At 36.2% G+C, this 25,281-nt stretch overlaps 1 long non-coding RNA gene and 1 pseudogene across 1 annotated transcript; one reads left to right on the forward strand and one right to left on the reverse strand.

Moving 5' to 3' along the window:
• Positions 1 to 8,897: 8,897 nt before the first annotated feature.
• Positions 8,898 to 23,492, reverse strand: LOC132628465 (fe(2+) transport protein 1-like; annotated as a pseudogene).
• On the forward strand, positions 11,690 to 13,490 carry LOC132629418 (uncharacterized). Its single transcript, XR_009578222.1, has 2 exons — positions 11,690 to 12,432; positions 13,201 to 13,490. It is a non-coding gene; the product is annotated as an uncharacterized LOC132629418 (long non-coding RNA).
• Positions 23,493 to 25,281: the final 1,789 nt, after the last annotated feature.

Here is a 25,281-nt window from a genome sequence, read left to right on the forward strand (position 1 = left end):
CAATCCATAAGCCAATAACATCAATACAACAAACTATAACTTTTATTCTTGCAATTATTCCTTAATCAATGTTAATAAGGAAAGAGATTCAATGCTTCATACCTTATGTTTACTAAAATAGCAAGATCTTCAATATTCACTTGTTCCCAAGCTAACTCCAACACAAAAATGAAATTATAATCGCGTCTACACGCTGTCCGGTCCTCGATTAATATTCTGTAGCTTGAATTTTACTCAAATTCCTCACTTCTATGTGATATAAGAGCCCTTTTGTTGGCTGAAGTTTCTGGAATTTTTTGGAGAATTAGGATGAAGAAAAATGGGGTTTTAACCCCTTTTATAGTAGCCAAGGTCGGTAGTACTGTAGCAGTACTGTAGTGGTACTGTAGCAGCTCTGTTTCTGCTTTGTCAGCTCAGTTTGTAACGTCTATAATTCTATACTCCAATGTCCTATCGACGAGTGGTTTGTTGCATTAGAAACTAGACTCGACGAGCTTCATTTTAGGATTTTGAAACACCTTAAAACTCCTAATATACATGGAGATATACCCCTCCAAAGTTGACTCAAAATCCTATTTCAAATTCTTGACAAACTTATTTTCCTTGATTTGCTTGGCCCCAGAGTCTTCCATAGCTTATTATATGAACTCAAACCCTCGTAACCATGAGATAAATGCTCCACGTCTTGACTTAAACACTAACTCCTAATAGATTTCACGTACAAGACTACGAGGTGTAACAGAAAGATCCACCAACAAATTGGGGAGGTCACAAAAGATAGGTGTACAAAACATTAGTATTAGGCCGAGGTCAATTATTTAATTTACAAAGATAAAAAAGTGAATTACAATACTTTTAAACCAAGCCCATAATTATCATACTTATAAATAAAAGGACAATTTATGCAAAAAGCCCAATAGTTGCTATGAATTAGTAACAAACTCACAAGAACTAAGGTGTTATATATATATATATATATATATATATCAAAAGCTAACAAGAATGAATAAATCACACTAAACGTATCAACACAATGTCAAAATTCTAACTTAAGCTACCATATTTTCTTATTTTTATTGATTCTAATTAACCTAAAATCACTTGACATTGTCAAAAATAGTAATAAATTCATAGGATACTCACTTAATCATGTAAACAAAGTTAAGCTAGCACATAGTCCTTTTCAACCACACAAGGATCATAAATAACATATAATCATAACTTAAAATGAAATAAGGGGTGAAATCTCTTTTTCTTATTTTTATCGATTTAACTAACCTAAAATCACTTAACATTGTCTAAATCAAACTTCTAATTTATTTTCATTTTTTCAAATGGTATCAAATTCATATAGTATCCACTTAATCATCTAACAAGACTAAGCTAGCAAAGAATTATTTTTAAACAACAAAAGTATCATAATAAATATATAATCATAACTAGAAATGAAATAAAGAATAGAATGAGAGGTTACCTTTTAATGGGGCAACCTAAAGATCAAAATGAGGATTGGTTCAATCTACTTCAAGCACCAAACACTTCACAAATTTTTAAACCCCTTTTTCTTTTAATATTTTTTTCTCTTTTTCTATATGTATATCTTATATTTGTCTCTTTTGTTGCTAAGCTTTGAATATATAAATCAAACTTTATCTTTTAGGATGCCAAATTTGAACCTTTTTTTTTTTTCGTTTTTCTCTTTTCTCTTTTATCTTTTTTATTTTTTTTTTCTCTCTTTTTCCCAAAAATAGAAAAAGAAGATTCCTCCTCTCTTTTTTTTTTCTCTAAAAAACGTGACCTCCTAAAAAAAATGTCCCCTTCTTAATGTTCATCCCCTCTATTTGTAGGCAAGCCAATTTAGAATTCCATGGACAAAAATAGGCCATGTGGCCATAGCTTTCCCCCCCAAAGTTCTTATTCAAATTTTCAAAAATCATCCAACAAAGCAATTAAAATTCTATGGACAAAAATAGGCCACTTGGCCGTACTTCCCCCCCCCCCCCCCCCCCAAAATCCTCATTCAAATTTTTTAAAATCATCCAACTAAGCATTTAGAATTCTATGGACAAAAATAGGCCACTTGGCCATACTTTCGCTCCCAAAATCCTTATTCAAATTTTCAAAATCATCCAACTAAGCATTTAAAATTCTTTGGACAAAAATAGGCCACTTGACAGTACATTCCCCATTCCCCCCCCCCCCCCCCCCCCCCCCCCAAAAAAAAAAAAAGACCTTATCCAAATAGTATCAACAAAGGTACAAATGGATAAAATCCCCTTCTTATTTTTTATAAAAATGTAAGCATAGTTTTATATAGTTAGGTTAATTAGTCTAATACGGCCCTCTTAAAATAATATTTTGACGAAATAAAAATTATAATATGTCGTTTTAAAATATGAGCTTCAAAACGAGCCCAATATTGATATACTTCCGAGCAATATTTAAATTTATGAAAATTCTTTTAGAGAAACTTTTAGAGAAAGAGCTTCATTGCAAACTGTGAAGAAATGCGACCAAAATGAGCCGTAATTCATACGTCATTTTTAATTAACAATTTTTCCGAGTTAGACGGGCGGGATATGTATCTTCTTTTAAAATCACGTTTGTGAAAGTAAATAACTTGTAATTTCTTGTAATTGTTAATTTTTATGAAAATAATAATTAAACGTCAATTTTTGCAATTTTCTAGGGATTTTTAAATTTTTAATTTTTTAAGGGAATCCTTATTCCGTCTTGGACTCGGAAAATTTGAAAATTAAAATACGCGTTTTATGAGGTGAAAATTAGGTGTCAACAGCTATCACTTAGATTTATTTGAAACTCGTTATGTACCTTCTCTTTCGAGGAATTTAGTTTCTTTACGTATGTTGGATAAGACTGGATACTCTTTTAATTTCAGTAATGGATGTTTTAGTTTGTTTAAGCATAATCTTCTCATTGGTACTGGTATTCTTTGTGATAGCTTATACAAACTGAATCTTGATAATCTGTTTGTCGAAACACTCTTAACTCTGCATCATAATGTTGGAACCAAACAAAGTTTGGTGAATGAACAATCTGCTTACTTGTGGCGTAAACGTTTAGGTCACATATCCATAGAAAGACTGGAAAGATTAGTTAAGAATGAAATCCTTCCAGAATTGGATTTTATAGACCTTAATATTTGTGTTGATTGTATTAAAAGGAAAACAAACAAGACACACAAAGAAAGGAGCCACATGAAGCACGCAGCTTCCTGAAATTATACACACCGATATATGTGGTCCTTTTGATGTCGCACCTTTTAGTAAGGAAAAATACTTTATCACTGTTATTGATGATCTTTCACGTTATGGATATGTCTAATTGTTGCATGAAAAATCTCAAGTTGTAAATGCCGTTGAGGTATTTATTAATGAGGTTGAAAGACAACTAGATAAAAAGGTGAAAATAATTAGGTCAGACAGAGGTGGCGAGTATTATGGAAGATATGACGAAACTGGACAGCACCCTGGTCCATTTGCAAAATTCCTTGAAAAGTGTGGCATATGTGCTCAATACATAATGCCTGGCACACCACAAAAAAATTATGTAATAGAAAGGTGTAATAAGAAATTCATCTTTACTCGTTTCGTTGTGGATGTATGCTTTAAGGACTATCGTTTATTTGCTAAATAGTATTCCTAGTACAGCAGTTTCAAAAGACACCTTTTGAACTATGGAATGGTAAGAAACCTAGTTTGAGGAACCATCATGTTTGGGGTTGCTCAACAGAAGTTAGAGTTTATAACCCACAAGAAAAGAAACTGGATTCAAGAACAATCAGTGGTTTCTTCATTGGTTATCTAGAAAAATCAAAGGGTATATATTTTACTATCCTAATCATAGTACGAAAATAGTTGAAACTGGAAATGCTAGGTTTATTGAGAATGGTGAAGTTAGTGGGAGTGAATAACCATGTAATGTGGAAATTAAAGAAGTTAGGGTGCAAATTTCTCTACCCTCCACTTCTTCTAAAATTGTTGTTCCTGAAGTCGTTGTACACCTAATAATCAAGAAGAACAACAAATAAATGATCCTGTTATTCAGAATGAAGCCATAATTAATGAACCTGCAATAAATGAACCACAAGAAGTAGCATTAAGATAATCTCAAAGACAAAGGAGATCTGCTATGCTTGATGATTATATGGTATATCTACACAAGTAAGAAATTGACTTGGGAATTGATAATGATCCAGTTTAATTCTCAAAAACCGTTGAAATTAATAATTCTGATAAATGGATTATTGCTATGAAAGATGAATTGAAATCTATGAAAACAAATGAAGTTTGGGACCTTGTTGAATTACCAGAAGGTTGCAAAAGAGTCGGGTGTAAATAGGTCTTTAAGACCAAACATGACTCAAGTGGCAACATAGAACGTCACAAGGCCAGACTTGTTGCCAAAGGTTTCACTCAGAAAGATGGTATTGACTATAAGGAGACATTTTCACCAATCTCTAGAAAAGATTCACTCAGAATTATAATGGCTTTAGTAGCTCATTATGACTTAGAGCTACATCAAATGGATGTGAAAACTGTTTTCCTAAATGGGAATTTAGAGAAGGAAGTTTATATGGATTAACTTGACGGGTTTTCCATTAAAGGAAAGGAACACATGGTGTGTAAACTTAAGAAATCAATATACGGACTTAAACAAGCTTCCCGACAATGGTATCTTAAGTTTAACGAAACTATTGTCACTTTTGGATTTAAGGGAAACACTGTTAATCGAGGTATATATCTGAAGGTCAGTGGGAGTAAGTTTATTATGTTAGTCTTGTATGTTGATGACATATTACTTGCTACTAATGATCTTGGTTTGTTGCACGACACCAAGAACTTTCTCTCTAACAACTTTTAAATGAAAGATATGGGAGAGACATCCTATGTGATTGGGATAGAAATATTCCAGAATAGATCACAAGGATTGTTGGGGTTGTCTCAGAAAGCTTATATTAATAAAGTGTTAAAGAGATTTAGAATGGAAAAATGATCATCAAGTCCCGTTCCAATTCAGAAAGGAGATAAATTTTGTCTCAATCAAAGGCCAAAGAATGAATTGGAGCGAAAGTAAATGAAAGATATTCCTTATGCATCAATAGTTGGGAGCTAATGTATGCCCAGACATACGAGACCAGAGATTAGTTTTGCTGTTGGGATGCTGGGCTGATATCAAAGTAATCCAGGAATGGACCACCGAAAGGCTGCAAAGAAAGTGTTGCGATACTTGCATGGAATGAAAGATCTTATGCTCAGTTATAGAAGATCTGATCATCTTGATGTGGTTAGATAATCAAATTCAGATTATGTTGGTTGTGTCAATACAAGAAAGTCCACATTTGGTTATTTGTTCCTGTTAACTGGAGGAGCAATATCATGGAAGAGTGCGAAACAGTCTGTTATAGCTGCATCCACTATGGAAGCTGAGTTTGTGGCATGCTTTGACGCCACGGTTCAGGCTAATTGGCTGTGGAACTTTATTTTAGAACTTGGACTAGTCGACAGTACTGCCAGGCCACTGAAACTTTATTGTGATAACTCTGCAGCAGTCTTCTTCTCTAAAAACGACAAGTATTCAAAGGGTGCTATGTAACGATCCGCTTGGTTGTTCAATGGTCCCCTCAGATTAAAATTTGACCCTTCTCCGAGCTCAGTTAGCTCACTTTTGATCCGAGGGGACCATTGACACGCTTCCCGAGGTGGTCGGGGTTGATTTTGGTGAGTTTTTGGGAAAATTGGCTTTAAGTGAAAAGAATTGACTCAAAGTTGACTTTTGGATAAACAGACCTTTTTCGAAAATCCGTCAATTCCGAGAGGTCTAGATGGTCATTTAGTAGTTGTGTGCATATCTGGTTTGGTTCCTAATGCACTCGGGTGCATTTTGGAACTTGAGTTGGGAAGTAGGAATTGAGGTATCGGGGGTTGACTCGGTCAACGATACATCCATTGGGAATTTCGGGGCCACGAGTGCGTTCGTAGTGTGTTTTTATATGTGGTTGTGTGTGTGATTTGTGAGCAGACGGCCTCGGGTATTAGTCAGGATTTCGGATTGAGATTGTGTTTATTTTGGAAATTTTTGGTGCTGGTGTCCGCCATGGCAGCACCCTTACTGCCCCAGCGGTACCGTCGTAGCCGTTGGGTGGACCGCCATAATGGCCCAGAGCATTTGTGGGAACACCGTCATGCCGATCTGAGAGGCCATTAGGGCGGGACTGCTGCTACGGTTCCGCTGCCTCCGTAACGGTATCGGGCTTGTTATTTCATTAATTGTGTATTAAAAACCCTTAGTCTCTCATTTATTACTAATCCGAAATCTGAGCTATTGGGAGAAAATCTAGGGTATTTTTAGAGAAGAGTCTTGGTGGTAAGTCCTTCTAATCCCTTTGCTATTCCATTATCCTTAATTATCTTAGAATCCCTTATCTTGATATTTCATTAAGTGATTGAAGATTAAGAAGGGGTTTAATGAATATTCTTTCTAGGCTTCTAAATCATGATTTGTTGGTTGGGTTAGCTTCTTTGAGCAGTGAATTGATGATTAGAATCCTTTATTTCATAACTTCTTCCTAATTAGAGGCTAATTTGTGGAATTGGAAGTTAGGGTTTATACCCAAATTTGAGGGCTTTGCCTAGAATCCGAAATTGAGTGAATTGTTGGTTATTCTTGCTTGCTATTGATGGGAATTGACACCTAGAGGTTAAATTTCATGTTGGGACCTTTAGATTCCTAATTTCACCCTTCTAGTTCATAAACCCTATTCCATAGGTTGGGGATTTGGGTCTTGAATAAAAGAAGGGTTTGTTTGATGTTCTTCTTGATTCTAATTCCATGATTCGAATATGCTTAGACTTTCTTGATCTCGAGGCTCAAAGGAAAGGAAAGGCTAAGGAGTGATTATTGGTGATATTGTTGTTCAGCCTTCCAGGTAGCTTACGGTTTATACTATGGTGAGACTTCATTTAACGAAGCATATATTTAGACGATATTATCGGAGAAAGCATGTAAACCTTTGGGTGTGAAGTTGGGTTGGATATTTTCTTAGGTTGGGCCTTGTTGTGTGATTGGGGCTAGCCACCATGTTGTGTTGTGATTTGATTTGTTCTATTGTTGTTGGCTTGATGCCACGTGGTGATAGTAGATATTAGGGACTATTGATACATCTTGATCATGATATTGTAGTTTCTTACTTGTTGACGTTTGATACGAGAATAGTGTTCTATATAGCTTGTGTATCCTTTTCATGATATTATTGGCGTACCCATGCTTGGTACTTGTGATATTGATCTTATTAGTGACATTGAACTCATACATTTCACGCATTCTCATCCTTCATGATATACTGTTGACACACTGATGATACTTGAGGAAACACTGTGATGAGCTGGGCTCAGTTGGATGAGAGTGACGGGAGGAACGATATCCGATGGTTGTCCCGGAATCGAGGTTATGCGTAGCGATTGCCGAGGTTTTTGTCAGAATTGTGAGGTAGCGGTTGCCGAGGTTTGTGTCAGAGCCGTGAGGTACATGGACTCCGCGGGTCCCCCATGGGTTGTGCTACCGAGACGTTAATATTTCCGTCCGGAGTACATGTGTAGACAACATTGCATTGCATATACATTTCATACATTATTGCATTGCACTTGGCTTCTGTTGTGATATTCTTGTGATGTACTTGTGATATACGGATTCGAACTGAATATTTGAGACTTGACACAATTGGGTTTAGATGCTATAACCTAGGTGATGACGTGTATTTGATTTCTAGCTTGTGTTTGACTTATACCTTGATTGATTACCTGCTTATCTTACTTTATTGACCTGATATGTGTTAGCTAAACTTAGTCAGCCTATGATACCTACCAGTACTTGTTGTTTGTACTGACCTACACTTGCTGCATTCTTTTATGAATGCAGAGTTCTAGGTAGGATCGACCTCCGTTTCTCATCGCTGATCTTTGTGTGAGAGTTGCTGATCAGAGTCTTAAGTTGTGGCCCACATATTATTTATTGGTTTAATAAATATTAAATAGCTAAATTAAATTGGATATTATTGAGAAGTTCACTTGTGCTATAACTCCCTCCTCACGTGATGGAGAGTGGGATAGAGGAGTTGTAACTCCCCAACACAGTTGTGGTTCCTCTCTCTCTCTCTCTTTAAATTGGGAATAGCGTTTACTCCATCAACATAGAGGAGTTGTAACTCCCCAACACAGTTGTGGGTCCTCTCTCTCTCTCTCTTTAAATTGGGAATAGCGTTTACTCCATCAACACACTATTTTGAAAGAAACCAGTAAAAGAAAAGAGAGAGAAAAGAGTTTCCAAAGAAGATCAAGTTCTTCCGCTTCCGCTCGATTAAGTCAAGATCATTATGGCCGATTCTGGTATGTTTTCTTGGCTGAAATTCTTATATCTTATGACTGTGAAAATCATGTAGTTCCACAATCGTGAAATTATCGATACGATTTTATATAGATTGTTTATGAATCACAGTCTAAAATTGCGAAAATCCTTACAGAATTTTCACATGAAAAAATTATGAAGTTTTCCAGTGTTTCAATAGGAACTTGTTTCCCACCATGCATTTTCTCATTGAGATTGTTCGATGGAAATGAGGCCGGAAAATCATGTTTTATAGCACAAATTTTCCACTGCATATCGGTGGGAAAAAACTCTTTTTCTAGTAGTGTTGCTTCCTTATGTACCAAACATCTTCCCGTTGTTTTGTCCACTGTGGAATTTTTCTAGGATGTTACATACTCTCCCCTTAGGGAATCAACGTCCTCTCTCTGAGATTTGCCCACGATCACCTTCAAAATGTAGGATTTTTTACTCGGTTGCCTTTGGCACATACAGCGCAGTTGACTGGAACTATGGCAAAGTCAGTTGCCTTATACAGTGGTAAAGGAGATTCGAATTTCAACCCTAAGAAGAACAATGTTCAGTGTGAATTCTGCTATTTAAAAGGGCACACCAAGTATATTTTAGCTGAATGCTTATCCCTTGGGTTTCAAGTTCAAGAAGAAAATTCATCGACCTACAACATGAGTACATAGCTGAGAATGAAGCTATTCACCAAGCCCAGCTAGTTGTAACAGCTATTGCTGCACCGGGAGATTTTGAGGATGTTGGGATCGGAAAGGGAAAGCAAGTTGAGCTTCAAGATAATACTACAGGTATAGTAACTGCTTTTATGTCTCAAAAAGTCATGAAAATAAACAATACATATGGGTGCTTCTAACCATATGACTTCAAATTTAGAAACCTTAGCTAGCTAGTTATAATTAGAAGGCGTAATTACAAGAACTAAACTGCATTCGTCAATAGGAGATCTAGCTGCAGTATCACATATCAGTTCATCTTTTGTGTTTAATGCCTTTTTGCAAAAAACAAAAAAAAAAAAAAAAAGAAAAAAAAAGAAAAAGAGAATCGTTTTACGCCCATATGGCCATGAAAGACATTCCACCAGCACTTAACAAAACAGTAAGATAAGCCCACGATTGAAGCTTCATATTATTTTGCAATTTTGTTCCCATGAAATCAGAAGCAAGGAGATCCACCAATGCCATGTAATTCAATAGACCTACTGAACATGCATTAAGTAATTCCACTGTTGGGTTTTTGGGTTTTCCCTTCCTATGTGGAATTGGATTAATAAAACTCAATCCAATTTGTACCAGGACACTTTGCCCTAAAATCCTTTATATATAGGATCAACTTAAGTATTATTTCAAAAACACAAGAGTGAATTCATAGCAACCATATAGAGAGAAAAAGCGAGAGAGAAGAGCAGATTTTCGTCCAGAAATTTCCTGCTACAGCAGTCTGCTTCAAATTCCTTTTTCCAATTCGTTAACCATTGGATAGTTCTTAAATTTGAACTGAGGGTTCTCAATATCTGGTTCTTTTATTTCAACGGTGAAGATCGGATGTCGTGCTATGTAGCTCCAGTTTTCGAGTATGAACAGTGGCTCATTTTTTGGGGTGATTTCTCTCCTTTCTTCACTAGTTTTGGTGCTATCATTTGTGTATTGTTGCTCCGTCTTTGGCATTAATATTTTAGACGTTTGGAAAAAATTGTTGTAACTCTTGTAGATTTTAGTAGAGCTTTTGTGGGCCGGAGTTCCCGTGGATGGTTCCTCTTCACCTTGAAGGGGTTTTACCACATAAATTTGGTGTCTCTTGCATTGATTTATTTTTGCTTGCTTTGCTATTTTGTTGTTGGTATAGTTGTTGTCCGGATTTTCATTTGTGCTAGTGTTTATTGTCTTCTCTTGATTCAAATAGTGTGAAATTTTTTGACTTGGGTATTTCTTCCGCTGTTACCTCATCGTGCAATTTGGTTATTGCTTGTTTCTTCCCAACAAAATGGTATCAGACCTTGTGGTTATATTCGGTTGTATTGATTGTCTATTTGGATGATGTAGGCAAATATGAGAAAGATGGTTTGTTTAAATGACAGTAATTACCATATTTAGAAAAGCAAGATGAAAGATCTTCTATTTGTCAAGAAATTGCATTTACCAGTGTTTGCTTCTAAGTTACTCGAGTCTATTGAAGTTGAGGATTGAGAATTTGAGCACTTACAGGTTTGTGGCTATATTAGGAAATGGGTTGAACATAATGTTCGAAATCATATTGTGAATGAGACAAATGCTAAAAGCTTGTAGGAAAAGCTTGAGACACTTTATGCTTCGAAGACTGGCAATAACAAGTTGTTCCTGCTGAAACAATTGATGAATATTAGATACAAAGATGGCAGTCCTATTTATGATCATATCAATAATTTTCAGGGTGTCCTTGATCAGCTGTCTGGAATGGGTGTCAAGTTTGATGAAGAAATACAGGGACTTTGGCTTCTTAATACTCTGCCAGACTTGTTATATCCCGTATTTTCGTACGATGAAGTATTCATAAGCTGAGGTGGGGTCCACATGTCGAGATTTTTTTTTTAGAACATGTGACAAGCTATATGAATAATATATGAGAAGTTAAACACAACCCAAGAAGGATCCTTGAGCCAAATCAAAGTGAAAGCCCTCCAAAATAATATTTTTAAGATACGTTTTCGGGTGATTTGATTTCGGGAGGTCATAACCCTATCGTCCTTTGGGAATTTGGGAAAACTACCAGAATGAAAGTTGTAGATAATTGACATAGCTTTCCAACCATAGGTCGTGGGTCTTCATGTGACATCGGGATAAGGAGATATGGCCATTTTAAGGCAGAAAGGTCAAGCTGGGCAATGAATTCGGCCCAACCCGATTCCAAGTCGGGTCAGCCCATTTTCTTTGCCATTTAATGAAAAAAAATTCGGCCTTATCTTTCATTTTCAGACCTCAACAAACCCAGAAATTTCAGAGGTAGAGAGAGAGAGAGAGGAGAGATAGAGAAAGAAACCAAATTTTGACCACAATCTAAGCCCCGAATCGCGAAGCTCCTGAAGAGAAAAGTGTTGTACGTCGCGTTGCCTTCAATTTGAGCTAAAAATCAGCCAAGAAAGAGAGGGTGGAAGTGGTTGCTGCAAAATTAAGGTAAGATTAAGGTCCATTTTTCATTGTTAACAAGTTTATTTAGAGTTTTAACGGATTAGAACGGAGAAAATTACATTATAAACTCGTTTGTTGTTTTGTTGGGATTTATGGATTAAGGGGCTGTTTTAGGTGGATTAAATGGATGGAATTAGCTGAGTTATGATGTATAATAATTGTTGACATTGTTGTTGAAGTTGTTGATAAGTTGTTGTTCTTGAATTTGGGAGAATAAAGTGTATAAAGATATTGTATACAAAGCGTATACCGGGCTGTTTTGTGCCGATATTTGGGGCTGTTTTATGTAATTTTCGTGGTTGTTTATTGACAATATTTTGGGGCTGTTTTATGTAATTTTCGTGGCTGTTTTATGACAAAATTTTGGAGCTGCTTCATGTATTTTTCGTGGTTATTTTGTGACTATATTTTGGAGCTGTTTGGTATAACATTTGTGGCTGTTTTGCGATGATATTTTGGGGACTGTTTTATGGTCGTTATGGACTGTTTTATGGGCTGGAATATCGGGGGATTGGCTGTAGTTGTTGTTGTTATATTATGAATATACGGAAATAAAGAAGTGTATACAAGCATTGACATCCGAATGTATATTGGGCTGTTTTGGGAGTAATTTAAGAATGGATTTAAGTCTAGTTTGATATGAAATTGTTGGTGTTGTTGTTGTTGGTATTTTGATTGACGTTTGGCTAAGTTGGAATTTTGAGGATTGTTAAGTTTACAGGGGAAATGCTGCCCAATTTTCTCTAGAATTTACGACGCGTTCTTATAATCTATTAACTAATGTTAATATGAATTCTCGCGTGAAGGTAACAACGTGACATTGGGGAGAGCAAGTGAACGATAACATAGCTAAACGACAAAGGTATGTGAGGCTAGTCCTTTCTTTCGAATGGCATGAATCCTATAGCATAAGTTCTTTTCCTCTTCATGAGTTCCTATTTTCCGGAAAGCTAGAAGCCTAAGTCCATAAATGTCTATATAAGATAAGAGATAAGAGATATGATATGATGATGTCATATTGATAATGATGCTATTTATTTCTTACACTCACCTTATGTACTAATTCCTTCAAGGTGAGGCAGAATGTCAATAATTGCTCCATAATGAAATCGGGGGATCACGACCTTACGCCACCCCGACAGAGTATAGTTGATCTTGAGTCTTATGCATGTACTATGATAAGCATATTATGATAAGCATATTATTACAAGTATTTTTTATGAGCATGTCATGATCATATTACACCGCGCCTAGTTGGTCGGGCAGTCACCGCCAAGGCGGGCAGCTATACGGATACACCATGACCTTTTGGCATGGGCAGACACCACTAGTGGGCGGCATGAGATGGTACCCCGGACGCGGGAGACCTGGACGCGGGCTAATGTTATTGATTATTACACCGTTCCGATATGGACGGGCAGCTTGCATATTATGGATATATGAAATTATGATGAGTATGAGTAAGACAGCATGCAATACTTCTTTTATGATTATCATTCAGATTCAGATGTTTCACATTGATGTTCACATTATATTAACATTGTCTTTCTTTATTATTTATGCCTCTCATACTCAGTACAATGTTCGTACTGACGTCCGTTTTCTTTGGACGCTATGTTCATGCCCACAGGTAGACAGGGAGGTGAGCTTGGTCCAGACCCTTAGTAGCTGTCAGCTGATTGAGAGCACTCCATTGTCCGGAGGTGCTTATGATTCTTCTTTTGGTATATATGCATATTTTGGGCACGACGGAGTCTTGTTCCGTCTTTATGTTTAGTATGTCAGTAGAGGCTCGTAGATACGCAGTGTGGGTCAGATGGTCTCACAAGATGTTATTATTATGTATATATTATTTTGATGGCCGAGAGGAAAATGTATATAAGTATTTATGTTTCTATATAAAATATGATTTTCCTACAATTCGTGTGTAAAATTGGTAAAAGGGCATTAAATGAGTAAGATGAGTATTAGAACGAGTGGTGCTCGGTGGCTAGCCCCGGGTACCCATCACGGCCCCTAGCTGGGTCGTGACAAGACTCTTGGGAAACTCTTCGAGTTTCTTTGACTAATTATGCTCGCATTGATGGTGTAACTATAGAATATGCTAATAGTGGTGTTTTTAATGAAGAGATGAGAAGAAGATCTCAAGCTTAGTCTTCTTCAGCTTCACACTCCGATGTTTTGGTTACTGAAGACAGGAGAAGAAGCAACTTCAAAGGTCAGAATGACAGAGGCAAAAGTAGAAGCAAGTCAAGAACCTCCAGGTACAAGAATATTACATGTGACTATTGTCACTTGAAAGGGCACATCAAGAAATATTGCTACATATTTAAGAGAGACCAGAAAAAGCTAAAGAAAGAAGGCGATAATGAAAATCGTGTTGCTGAAAATGATCTTCTTGTTGCTTATGGTAATAATGATATCAATCTTGTTTGTGACGAGTCTACCTGGTTTGTGGATTCAGGTGCCACTTCTCATGTCACGCCAAAGAAGGAGTTATTTTTTTTGTTATACTCCAAGTAATTTTGGAATGTTACGAATGGGCAATGATAGTGAGGTTGAGGTATTTGGTATTGGCACAGTTTGCTTGAAAGGTAAGAATGGTTCGAGGTTGGTTTTTAACAATGTTAAGAATGCTCCAGATGTTCGTCTGAATTTAATTTCTATAGGAAAGCTTAATAATGAGGGTGTGGCTTGAGATAACAAGATATCTGACTTGTACTTATTTCAGGGCTCCATTTGTGGTGACTCAGTAAATTTGGTGAAGAATGATACTTCATCAGAGTTATGGCATAGAAGGCTGAGTCATATGAGCGAGAAGGGGATTGATAATTTGGCAAAGAAGAATTTGCTTTCTGGAGTGAAACAAACAAAGTTAAAGAGATATGTTCATTGCTTAGCTGGGAAACAAAAAAGAGTTTCCTTTCAGAGTCATACACCTTCAAGAAAGCTTGATTTGCTGGAGTTGGTACATTCTGATTTGTGTGGTCCTTTTAAAGTAAGCTCTCGTGGTGGTGCACTTTACTTTGTGACTTTTATTGATGATCATTCTCGCAAACTCTGGGTATTTCATTTGAAGTCCCATGATCAAGTACTTGATATGTTCAAGACTTTTCAGGCCATGGTTGAGAGACAGACAAGGAAGAAACTAAAATGCATCCGCTTAGACAATGGTGGTGAATACATTGGTCCTTTTTGATAATTATTATAGATAACAAGGTATTCGGATCAGAAAACTCCTCCAAAGACTCCTCAGTTAAATGGTTTAGCAGAGAGGAGAACAGAACTCTACTTGAGAGGGTTAGATGTTTGCTTTCAGATGCTAAGTTATCAAATTCATTTTGGGCAGAAGCACTTAATACTGCTGCTTATGTTATCAATTTATCTCTTACTGTTTCTTTGGATGGTGATGTCCCTAACAGAGTTTGGCTTGGTAAAGATGTTTCTTATGCTCATTTGAAAGTCTTCGGGTGTAAGGCCTTTGTGCATGCTCCTAAGGACGATAGGAAAAAGCAGGAAATTAAAACTAGGCAGTATATCTTCATTGGTTATGGTCATGACGAATTTGGTTATCATTTTTATGATCCAGTTGAGAAGAAACTTGTTAGAAGCAGTAAAGTTGTGTTCTTTGAAGACCAGACAATTGAAGATTTTAAAAGGCTGATAAGGCTGATTCTCAGAGCCATGAGAGCTTAGTTGATGTTGATCCAGTTCCTGTAACTATAGCACCTGAAGAAAATCTTCAAAATGATGAAGCTCAAGTTGATAATGAAGATAATGATCATGTTTAGAATGACTATCATGATGTTGTTGATGCTCCAGTGGAAGATGATATGGTTGGCCAGCAACAAGCTGCTATTGATGCTCCAGAGAGTTCTCTCAGAAGATCTACTAGAGAGAAAGTACCTTCATCTCATTATTTTCCCAATGAGTTCGTACTCTTGACTGATGGGAGAGAACCTGAAAGTTTTGATGAGGCCATGGATAGTGAAGAAAAAGAAAGGTGGTTTGATGCTATGCAAGATGAGATTAAATCCTTGCATGATAACCATACGTTTGATTTGGTTAAACTTCCTAGACAAAAAAGCTTTGAAAAACAGGTGGGTTTTCAGGGTGAAACATGAAGATGGTAAACCAGTTCCACGGTATAAGGCTAGATTGGTTGTCAAGGGATTTAATCAGAAGAAGGGAGTTGATTTTGGGGAAATCTTTTCTCCAGTTGTGAAAATGTCATTCATTCGGGTTGTTCTGGGCTTGGCTGCAAGTCTAGATTTAGAGGCTGAGCAAATGGATGTTAAAACTGCTTTCTTCATGGGGACTTAGATGAAAAAATTATATGGAGCAACCAAAAGGTTTTGAAGTCAAGGGTAAAGAGAATTATGTTTGCAAATTAAAGAAGAGCTTGTATGGTTTGAAATAAGCTCCCAAGTAGTGGTACAAGAAGTTTGGTAATTCTTTTATGAGTCAATAGGCTTCAAGAAGACTTCTTCAGATCATTGTGTTTTTGTGCAAAAATTCTGTGATGGTGACTTTATCATTCTATTGCTTTATGTTGAGGACATGCTTGTTGTTGGTCAAAATGCTTGCAGAATTCAGAAGTTGAAGCAAGAGTTGAATAAGTCTTTTGCTATGAAAGACTTGGGACCTGTAAGGCAGATTCTTAGCATGCAGATTGTTCGTGATACAAAGGCCAAGAAGTTGTGGTTATCACAAGAGAAGTACATTCAGAAAGTACTTCGCAGGTCAACATGGATAAAGCTAAGGTTGTCCGTACACCTTTAGCTATGCACTTCAAATTGAGCATGAAGTAGTGTCCTTCTAGTGATGATGAGAAGGAAGGTATGAAGAAAGTTCCCCATGATTCAGCCGTTGGCAGTCTGCTGTATGCGATGATTTGTACAAGACTAGATATTGCTCATGCTGTTGGTATTGTTAGCCGTTTTCTTTCTAATCCATGAAGAGAGCATTGGAATGTTGTGAAGTGGATTATGAGATATCTTTGTAGCACTTCTAGTCTGAGTTTGTGATTTGGGACAGGGAAGCCTATTCTTTGTGGTTACACTGATTTGGATATGGCTGGTGATGTTGATACTCGCAAGTCTATTTCGGGGTACTTGATTACTTATGCAGGGGGAGCTGTGTCTTGGCAATCTAGGTTGCAAAAGTGTGTTGCTCTATCTACTACAGAAGCCGAGCTTGTTGCTGCCGTTGGAGCTTGTAAAGAGTTTCTCTGGATGAAGAGATTTATAAGGGAACTTGGCTTTGCTCAAGAGAGGTGTGTGCTTTATTGCGACAGTCAAAGTGCAATTCATCTTGGCAAGAATTCTACAATCCATGGTAGGTCAAAACATATTGATGTGAGATACCATTAGATTATAGATGTGTTGGATCCTAAGTTTCTTGAACTTGAGAAGATTCCCACCGATGATAATGGTTCAAATATGTTGACTAAATCTTTGCCAAGAGGGATGTTTGAAGAGTGTTGCATGATCACCGGGATGGCGTTCTCCTCCACATAGTCTAGAGGGGGAGAATTGTTAGGTTTTTGGATTTTCCCTTTCTATGTGGAATTGAATTAATAAAACCCAATCCAATTTGGACCAAGCCACTTTTGCCCTAAAATTCTCTATATACAAGATCAACTTAGGTCTTATTTGAAAAACACAAGAGTGAATTCATAGCAGCCATATAGAGAGATAAAGTGAGAGAGGAGCAGATTTTCGTCCAGAAATTTCCTCCTACAGCAGTCCGCTGCAAATTGCGTTTCCCAATTCGTTAACCATTGGATCGTTCTCAAATTGGAACTGGGGGTTCTCAACATCTGGTTCTTCGATGTTAACTGTGGATATTGGATTTTGTGGTATGTAGCTCCAGTTTTCGAGTACGAACAGTAGCTCATTTTTTGTGGTGATTTCTCTCATTTCTTCACTAATTTTGGTGCTATCTTTTGTGTATTGTTGCTCTGTCTTTGGCGTTGATATTGTAGCCGTTTGGAGAACATTGTTGTAACTATTATTGATTTTAGTGGAGCTTTTGTGAGCCGAAGGTCCCGTGGATGTTTTTTCTTCACCTTAAAGGGATTTTACCACGTAAATTTGTTGTCTCTCACTACTAAAAAAACGGGAAAAACCGACGACGAAAACCGACGGATTGCGGCGATTTTTTTTAATGAAACCGACGGGAAAACGACCCTTTACGGTTCGTCGGTTTACATAGCCTCACCTTTTGGAAACCGACGGACCACGTCGGTTTTTTCCGACGGACTGCGTCGGTTATGTGGTCCGTCGGGTTTTATCCAATAATTTTTAAAAAACAACAAAAACCGACGGACTGAGTCAGTTTTTTTAATTTTTGATTTTTGATCTTATATTAAAACAATATATATTTTATGAAAAAACCGACACAGTGCGTCGGTTTTTTCATAAAATTTAAGAATCAATTTCCAGAAAATCGACGGACTGAGTCGGTTTTCTGGAAAATTTCCAAAATTATTTTCCAGAAAACTGACGGACTGCGTCGGTTTTCCGAAAAATTTCCTGCATGCAATTCATGCATTTTCTGCAGCCACACCTGCACAGAAATCAGTACCAAAAGTTGCTCAAAGCTAGCATTAAAATGCTCCAAATCAATTCTAAAAGAGTTACAACACATAAAATCACCCTAAGTAACAATCAAACACATCAAACACTATCTAAACACATTAAATACGATCTAAATAGACCTTCAAAGTTCAAAAATATTTAAATGTCCAACCAAAAGTACCATTAACTAGTTCCATAAAGCATAAAACATAAGTCCATTATGAAATCCAAACTAAAACATAAGCCCCACGACTATATAAATGAACCCTAACCGCTTCCGGTTTCAAATACTTCTTACATCGGCAACGAGAACAAGCACACCTAATTACCCCTTTATTTTGAAAAGGGTGAAGTGACATTTCATGTGTGTAAACTTGTCAACAAATTCATCGTGTACACCCACATGATCACTATTATTTATATTATACATCCACATACGATCCATCTATAAAAATATACCCACAAATTATTAGGGTTATAGAAATATATTTTAACTTAAGAATTCTAACTTAAAATATAACTTAAGAAAACACAATCCCAACCAATTCTAACTTTGAAATTTCAATAACAATTCTAACTTTAATAACTTATGGATTCTAACTTTAATATAACTTTTAAAAACACAATCCCAACAAATTCTAACTTTGAATTCTCAATAACAAATCTAAATTTAATAACTTATGGATTCTAACTTTAATATAACTTTTAAAAGCACAATCCCAACTAATTCTAACTTTCAATTCTCAATAACAATTCTAACTTTAATAACTTATGGATTCTAACTTTAATAACTTATGAATTATAACTTCAATATAACTTTGAAAAGCACAATCCCAACCAATTCTAAAAATTGAAAAGTAAATCTAGCCAAATAAAGTCTACATTTTAGTTTTGAGGTTATAGAAATATTATAACTTAACATTCTAATTTTGAAAAGCACAATCACAGCCAATTCTAACTTTGAATTCTCAATAACAATTCTAACTATAACTTATGGATTGTAATTTTAATATAACTTGGAAAAACACAATCTCAACCAATTCTAACTAAGCTAACACAAATACATTGACAATGAACATAAAAATTAGCACAATCTCAAGCAAATATATATATATATATATATGAAAAGTAAACTAGTCAAATAAAGTTTACATTTTTTCACAAATTTAACAATAATTTAAGAAAGCACAACACCAACCAATTCTAACTTTCAATTCTCAATAACAATTCTAACTTTAATAACTTATGGATTCTAACTTTAACAACTTATGAATTATAACTTCAATATAACTTTGAAAAGCACAATCCCAACCAATTCTAAAAATTGAAAAGTAAATCTAGCCAAATAAAGTCTACATTTTAGTTTTGAGGTTATAGAAATATTATATCTTAACATTCTAACCTTGAAAAGCACAATCCTAACCAATTCTAACTTTGAATTCTCAATAACAATTCTAACTTTAATAACTTATGGATTCTAACTCTAATATAACTTTGAAAAGCACAATCCCAACCAATTTCAAAAATTGAAAAGTAAATCTAGTCAAATAAAGTCTACACTTTAGTTTTGAGGTTATAGAAATACTATAAGTTAACAATTCTACTTTGAAAAGCACAATCTCAAACAATTCTAATTTTGAATGCTCAATAAAAATTCTACTAACATATGGATTCTAACAAAAAGCACAATCCCAACAAAAAATAAATAAATAGTCAAATAAAGTATACATTTTTGCACGAATTCAACATCAATAATATTACAAACAATGATAACTAAGCTAACACAAATACATTGACAATGAACATAAAATATAGCACAATCTCAAGCAAAAAAAAATGAAAAGTAAACTAGTCAAATAAAGTTTATATTTTTTCACAAATTCAACATTAATAACATTACAAATAATGTTTAACAAAGCTAAATAGACTAACATTAGGCCTAAAATCTACAAATAAAACTAAAATTGAAAGAATTTTAAAAGCCCTAATTTAAAAGAAACTACCTCAAATAACAAGTTAAAAACGGGGCTGGGGTAGGTGGGGTTGGGCTGCGTAGGTAGCGACGGGTGGGCGGCGGGCATGGGCAGAGGGGGGTGGGCGGCGGGCATGGGCAGAGGGGGGTGGGCGGCGGGTTAGGGTTTTTTATTTTAGAGAGAAGTGGGGGTTTTTTTTTGGGGTAGATAGCAAATGATATGCCAAACCCGTTTCTATCATATTGTTAAAAAAAAAAACGACGGAAAAACCGACGCGGTCCGTCGGTTTTTTAAAAATGTTGACCAGCCTTTGACCAAAAAAAAAAAAAACCGACGTAGTCCGTCGGTTTCTTTAAAAAATTCGTTTATTAATATTTTACAAAACAAAATGAATTATAAATTATTTAATATATTTTTAAAAAATTAATTAATTTTTTTTAATAAAACCGATGTGGGACGTCGGTTTTTGTAAAAAATATTTGGTGGAAACATAATTTCAAAATTTTGCGGAAAAAACCGACGTTGTCCGTCGGTTTTTTAATTAAAATATAAATAAATTAGAAATACACAAAACCGACGCACTGAGTCGGTTTTCCGTCGGTTTTTCAAAGCGACGCAGTCCGTCAGTTTTTGTCCGTCGAATTTTGCCAGTTTTTAGTAGTGTCTTGTATTAATTTATTTTGTTTGCTTTGCTATTTTGTTGTTGGTATAGTTGTTGTCCAGATTTCCATTTTTACCAGTGTTTATTGTCTTCTCTTGATTCAAATAGTGTCGGAAGTTTTGACTTAGGTATTTTTTCCGTTGTTACCTCGTCGTAAAATTTGGTTATTGCTTGTTTCTTCCCAACACCCACGACTATTACAGCTGTTGAACTATTCTCACTATACACATTCGACAAACCTATTCCAAGTGCTATCCCAAATGGTGTTGTTAATGAAAAAAATAACACTAGAATTGTTTTCATCCTCATACCATATTCCGCCTAAACACGAAAAAATACAAAAAGTTAAAGCGGAACTGAGACATAGTTATATTGTCAAACATGATCATCTCTAATCACATATGTTTTTGATTATGCATATTGATGCAATACAGTCAAATCTCTCTATAATATAATCGTTTGTCCCGATATTTTTTTGGTAGCTATAGTGAAATGATGTTATAGAGTACATATAATATAACATAAGATGAAAGAGCATAACTATTATAGTGAAAAGTTGTTCTATATAGAGAATGACTATTATAGAGAGGTCCGACTGTAATTAACAATTTTAATCGAAAATTGAAGTTTATTTTCAAGATTACCTGAAGGATGCAACCTCCTAGGCCCATTCCTTCAAAAAGTTGATGGAAGCAAATAGCATCTACAAGTGGCCTAATTGTACATGGATTATCATATGCTCCAATGGATAGTCCTATCACTACTGAGTGCACAATAATTCCTAGCTCCAAAACCTGCATTTCCATGACATTCAAATATTAAGGTGAATAAACATGAAAGTAATGCTTCTTTTGATATTCAGCAAATCGTCACAGTACTAAAAAAAAAAAAAGGCTAGTCATATATCACAATCATCGTATATACATTATACGATAGTACAGTTTTTACATAACAACATTGTAAAAATGTATAGTGTCATTTAAAGAACATTATATACGACTTACAATTGTGTAAGTTATTTAAATATGACGGACGATTGATAATTGATGATATACGAGCAATAGACCTGTAATTGATGATGTATAAATGCTCTGCATTTGTTACAACATTCTACATTGCTACTACGTGGAAATATACTATAAAGCCATGATTACTCCAAAAACAAAACAAAACTTTTGTAGGACAAAAAAATTACTGCGCTAAAGGTAGTTTTGTAACTTTTTTTTTGTTGGATATTTTGGTTCAAAGTGATTTTTTTGGGGCATTTTGATTCCGGACTCCATGCGATGCAGTACAATGAGAACTTAAGAAGAAGAGAAGGTAGGTGGGCAGCTAATGGAAAACAAATGATGTGAGAAAATATAAATGAGAGTTGAAATTCATTGGCTGAAAAGGTGAAAAGAGGATGACTTTTTGTTTGCTCATTCACGCACTAATTTAGTGCGTGAAAGGGCAAACTGTTATTTTTGCAGTTTGGTCCTTTCACGCACTAAATTAGTGCGTGAAACCTATTTATGTTTTTTTTTTTTGTATTAGTTTGGTTTAACTTTTTTTTTTTTGCCCTACAAAAGTCGCAGATTCACTTTAGCAGCAATGTTTGACATGCCTAAGATAAAATAACCACTTAATTATATACTTGGCCAGTTATTTCCACAAACACTATCAAGAATTCAAAGAGGGAAAATGGAAAAGGTATACTTAATTAAATACTTGGCCAGTTATTTCCGCAAACACTATCAAGAATTCAAAGAGGGAAAATGGAAAAGGCATACTCAATATAAAGTAAAATTAAGCCGTGACACTCAACTTTCTACAAGACACAGTAAGGGTATCCTTTTCTACTTTGATCAAAAAAAGCATACAACAAACAACATCCCTATGTAATCTAATAAGTGGGGTCTGGGGAAGGTAGTGTGTACGCAGACCTTAGCCCTACCTTAGGAGGATAGAAAGGCTATTTCCGATGCTTTTGTTGATTTTGATAAACATAAGGTAAAAGCATAAGATAAAATGTTCCGTCAGTTTGAAATCATAAATTAACATTTTTTCTAAAGTTCCTTCGACAAACTTCTTAAGCACTGAAATAGGAAGAGGATTTACTTGTTTCTGAAAATAATCAAAATAGATAGAAAAATTACGTAAAATTGAAATATGAAAATATTTGTTGAGCAAAAACGATTGAATTATACAATTACTAAAAGTGAGAATTGTACCCGAGCCACAACCCGATACCTAAGCAGTTGTGAAGCTTTATCATCACATTTGGCTCCTCCATGAACTTGGCTATTATCAAAATTTGTGCCTCCATTTTCACATTATTATGAACATTATCTCTTCCGCCGTTTCCCTCTTCACTTTCCATTTTGTACTTCTTAAAGTAACTCATGGCATATGAATCCACACTTAGAGTTAAAATAGCCGAAAGCATAGCAACAAACGTCGTGACGGGGAATTTTCTCCAAGGGTTCTCCGGCAAACAGTCTGACCTAAGGCAATCGAACGAGTCAGGTAAAACGTGCATGTAACCCGTGGCTAGTATAACTCCGGAAGCAAAAGCCTTGACCAACACGAATAAATTCGTATCGGGGTGTAATGCAGGGATTGTACGAGAAAAAAGGGGTAAACAAACACCAATCACACTAGTCACAAGAATTAATGCCTCGTTTTTGTTTCTACATCCGTGACCAGTATCTAAACCACATTTCATTTTAGTAATAGTATCATTATTATTTTCAGATTCACTTCTGGTTTTTGATGGAAAAGAGACAAGGATGAAAATGAGAAGAATGGTAATGTATACGGTAAAAATCGGTGTAAAGTGCCTCGAGGGGTCGGAGTAAAATGTAAACGCAGAAAGATGTGGCATTGGATTGAGTTCGGATTGATTAATGTTCGAAGAGTGGTTTGCACATAAAACCGAAGAGACGCCAGAAATCGAAGTGACACCAGAAATCGAATGGACACCAGAGACTGAAGAGACGCCGGTCGACATACGCGAGGAATTCATTACGAGCCGGATTTCTCGCCGCCCGTTACGCCGTCCGTTACGCGGACAGCTCTGGACGCCGCCTTTACTTAGGGTTTTTATCGAGATTTTAGGGTTTAAGGAAAGGCCCACTCTTGTAACTATAAAAAGGGGTGAAACCCTCATATTTTAGCTTTGATTTTTTTTTACTCATTTGCTCTTGCTCCGTAATATCTCTCAAAAAGTGTAAGCTCTCGTAATTGGCTCGGGTTCATTGTTCAACACGCTGGACCGGACCAATTTTCCAGTAAAGATATACACGAATACAGGCTATCATTCTCCTTGTTGGCTTTACACAATTGATTGTTATTTTTTGTTTCATTATGTTGACAACTAATCAAACCATATATCCTTTAAACCGCGTACAAATTCAATTATTACCTTTTTAGGGGTAAACAATTTGGCGCCCACCGTGGGGCTAAGGATAATAGTTGTGATTTGTTTGCAACTCTACTTTCACTTGTTCTGTTGAAATTTGTTTTTTTAGGTTAACCTCGAAATGTCGAATAGCAGCCAGTCGATTCACTTGAACAATAATGGTGAACCAGGTCACCACAGCAAAAACAACAACAACGGGGTACCAGTCAACAATTTTACCCAAGATCCAAATGGCGTTCACCCCGTTGATCCAAATCCCGTCAATACAAATAACGTTGTCGATCAGAACATAGACGGCAACCAGTCCGTTGATTCGTTCAATAGCAATAACCCTGTGATTTCACCTCGGGCATCTGTACGAAAGAAACCGGGTGATGCCGGAGAAGAAATTGACTTGCGCTTGACATTTGAAATGATGCAAGAACAGCAGTCGGCTATTGCCCAACTCCAAAAGAAGGACAACAAAGTCAATGCGAAGGAACCAAACTGAGCTAGTGGATTGGCTCGGGGGGGGGGGGGGGGGGGGGGGGAAATCAGGCGGCTAACAATGGCAACGAATCGAGTTCCGGTGGGTCAACCGAGGTCATGAAGATGCTTGAGGCGTTGGCCAAACGGATCGATACAAACGAGCAAAGATTTTTGAAAATCTTTTGTCATGACATGTGACTTTGAGTGCGGTCTTCCGCATCCCCCGGGAGGTATGACTGCTGATTCCCGAACTTGGTGGAAGAATCTCAAGACTTTTCTCAAAAATTCTGTCTAAGTTTGGGCTTGCCTTGAGCGGCCCCCGCTACTTCTCATCATGCGGGAAGTTTTTAGGCTCCCTCAAAAATTCTGCCCCAGTGTAGGGTCTTATTTTGCCATCTGCCTGTTGATTGTTCTTGATAGGAATTTTGTGAGATCCTCTCAAAAATTTCGCCCCGGTGCGGGGTTGACACTGGCCAGTCCTTGTGTCTCGGTCTTCGTAGTTTGATCTCATTGATTCTATCCCGCTTCATTGCCTCTGGGGTTTTCTTAATGGTTTTTGAGTTTTTCTTTTGTGACGACCGAGCTCGAAAGCGCCTACGAATCCTGTCGTAGCAGGAATTCAAGT

This window comes from Lycium barbarum, chromosome 2, assembly GCF_019175385.1.
Source record: "Lycium barbarum isolate Lr01 chromosome 2, ASM1917538v2, whole genome shotgun sequence".
Lineage (NCBI taxonomy): Eukaryota > Viridiplantae > Streptophyta > Magnoliopsida > Solanales > Solanaceae > Lycium > Lycium barbarum.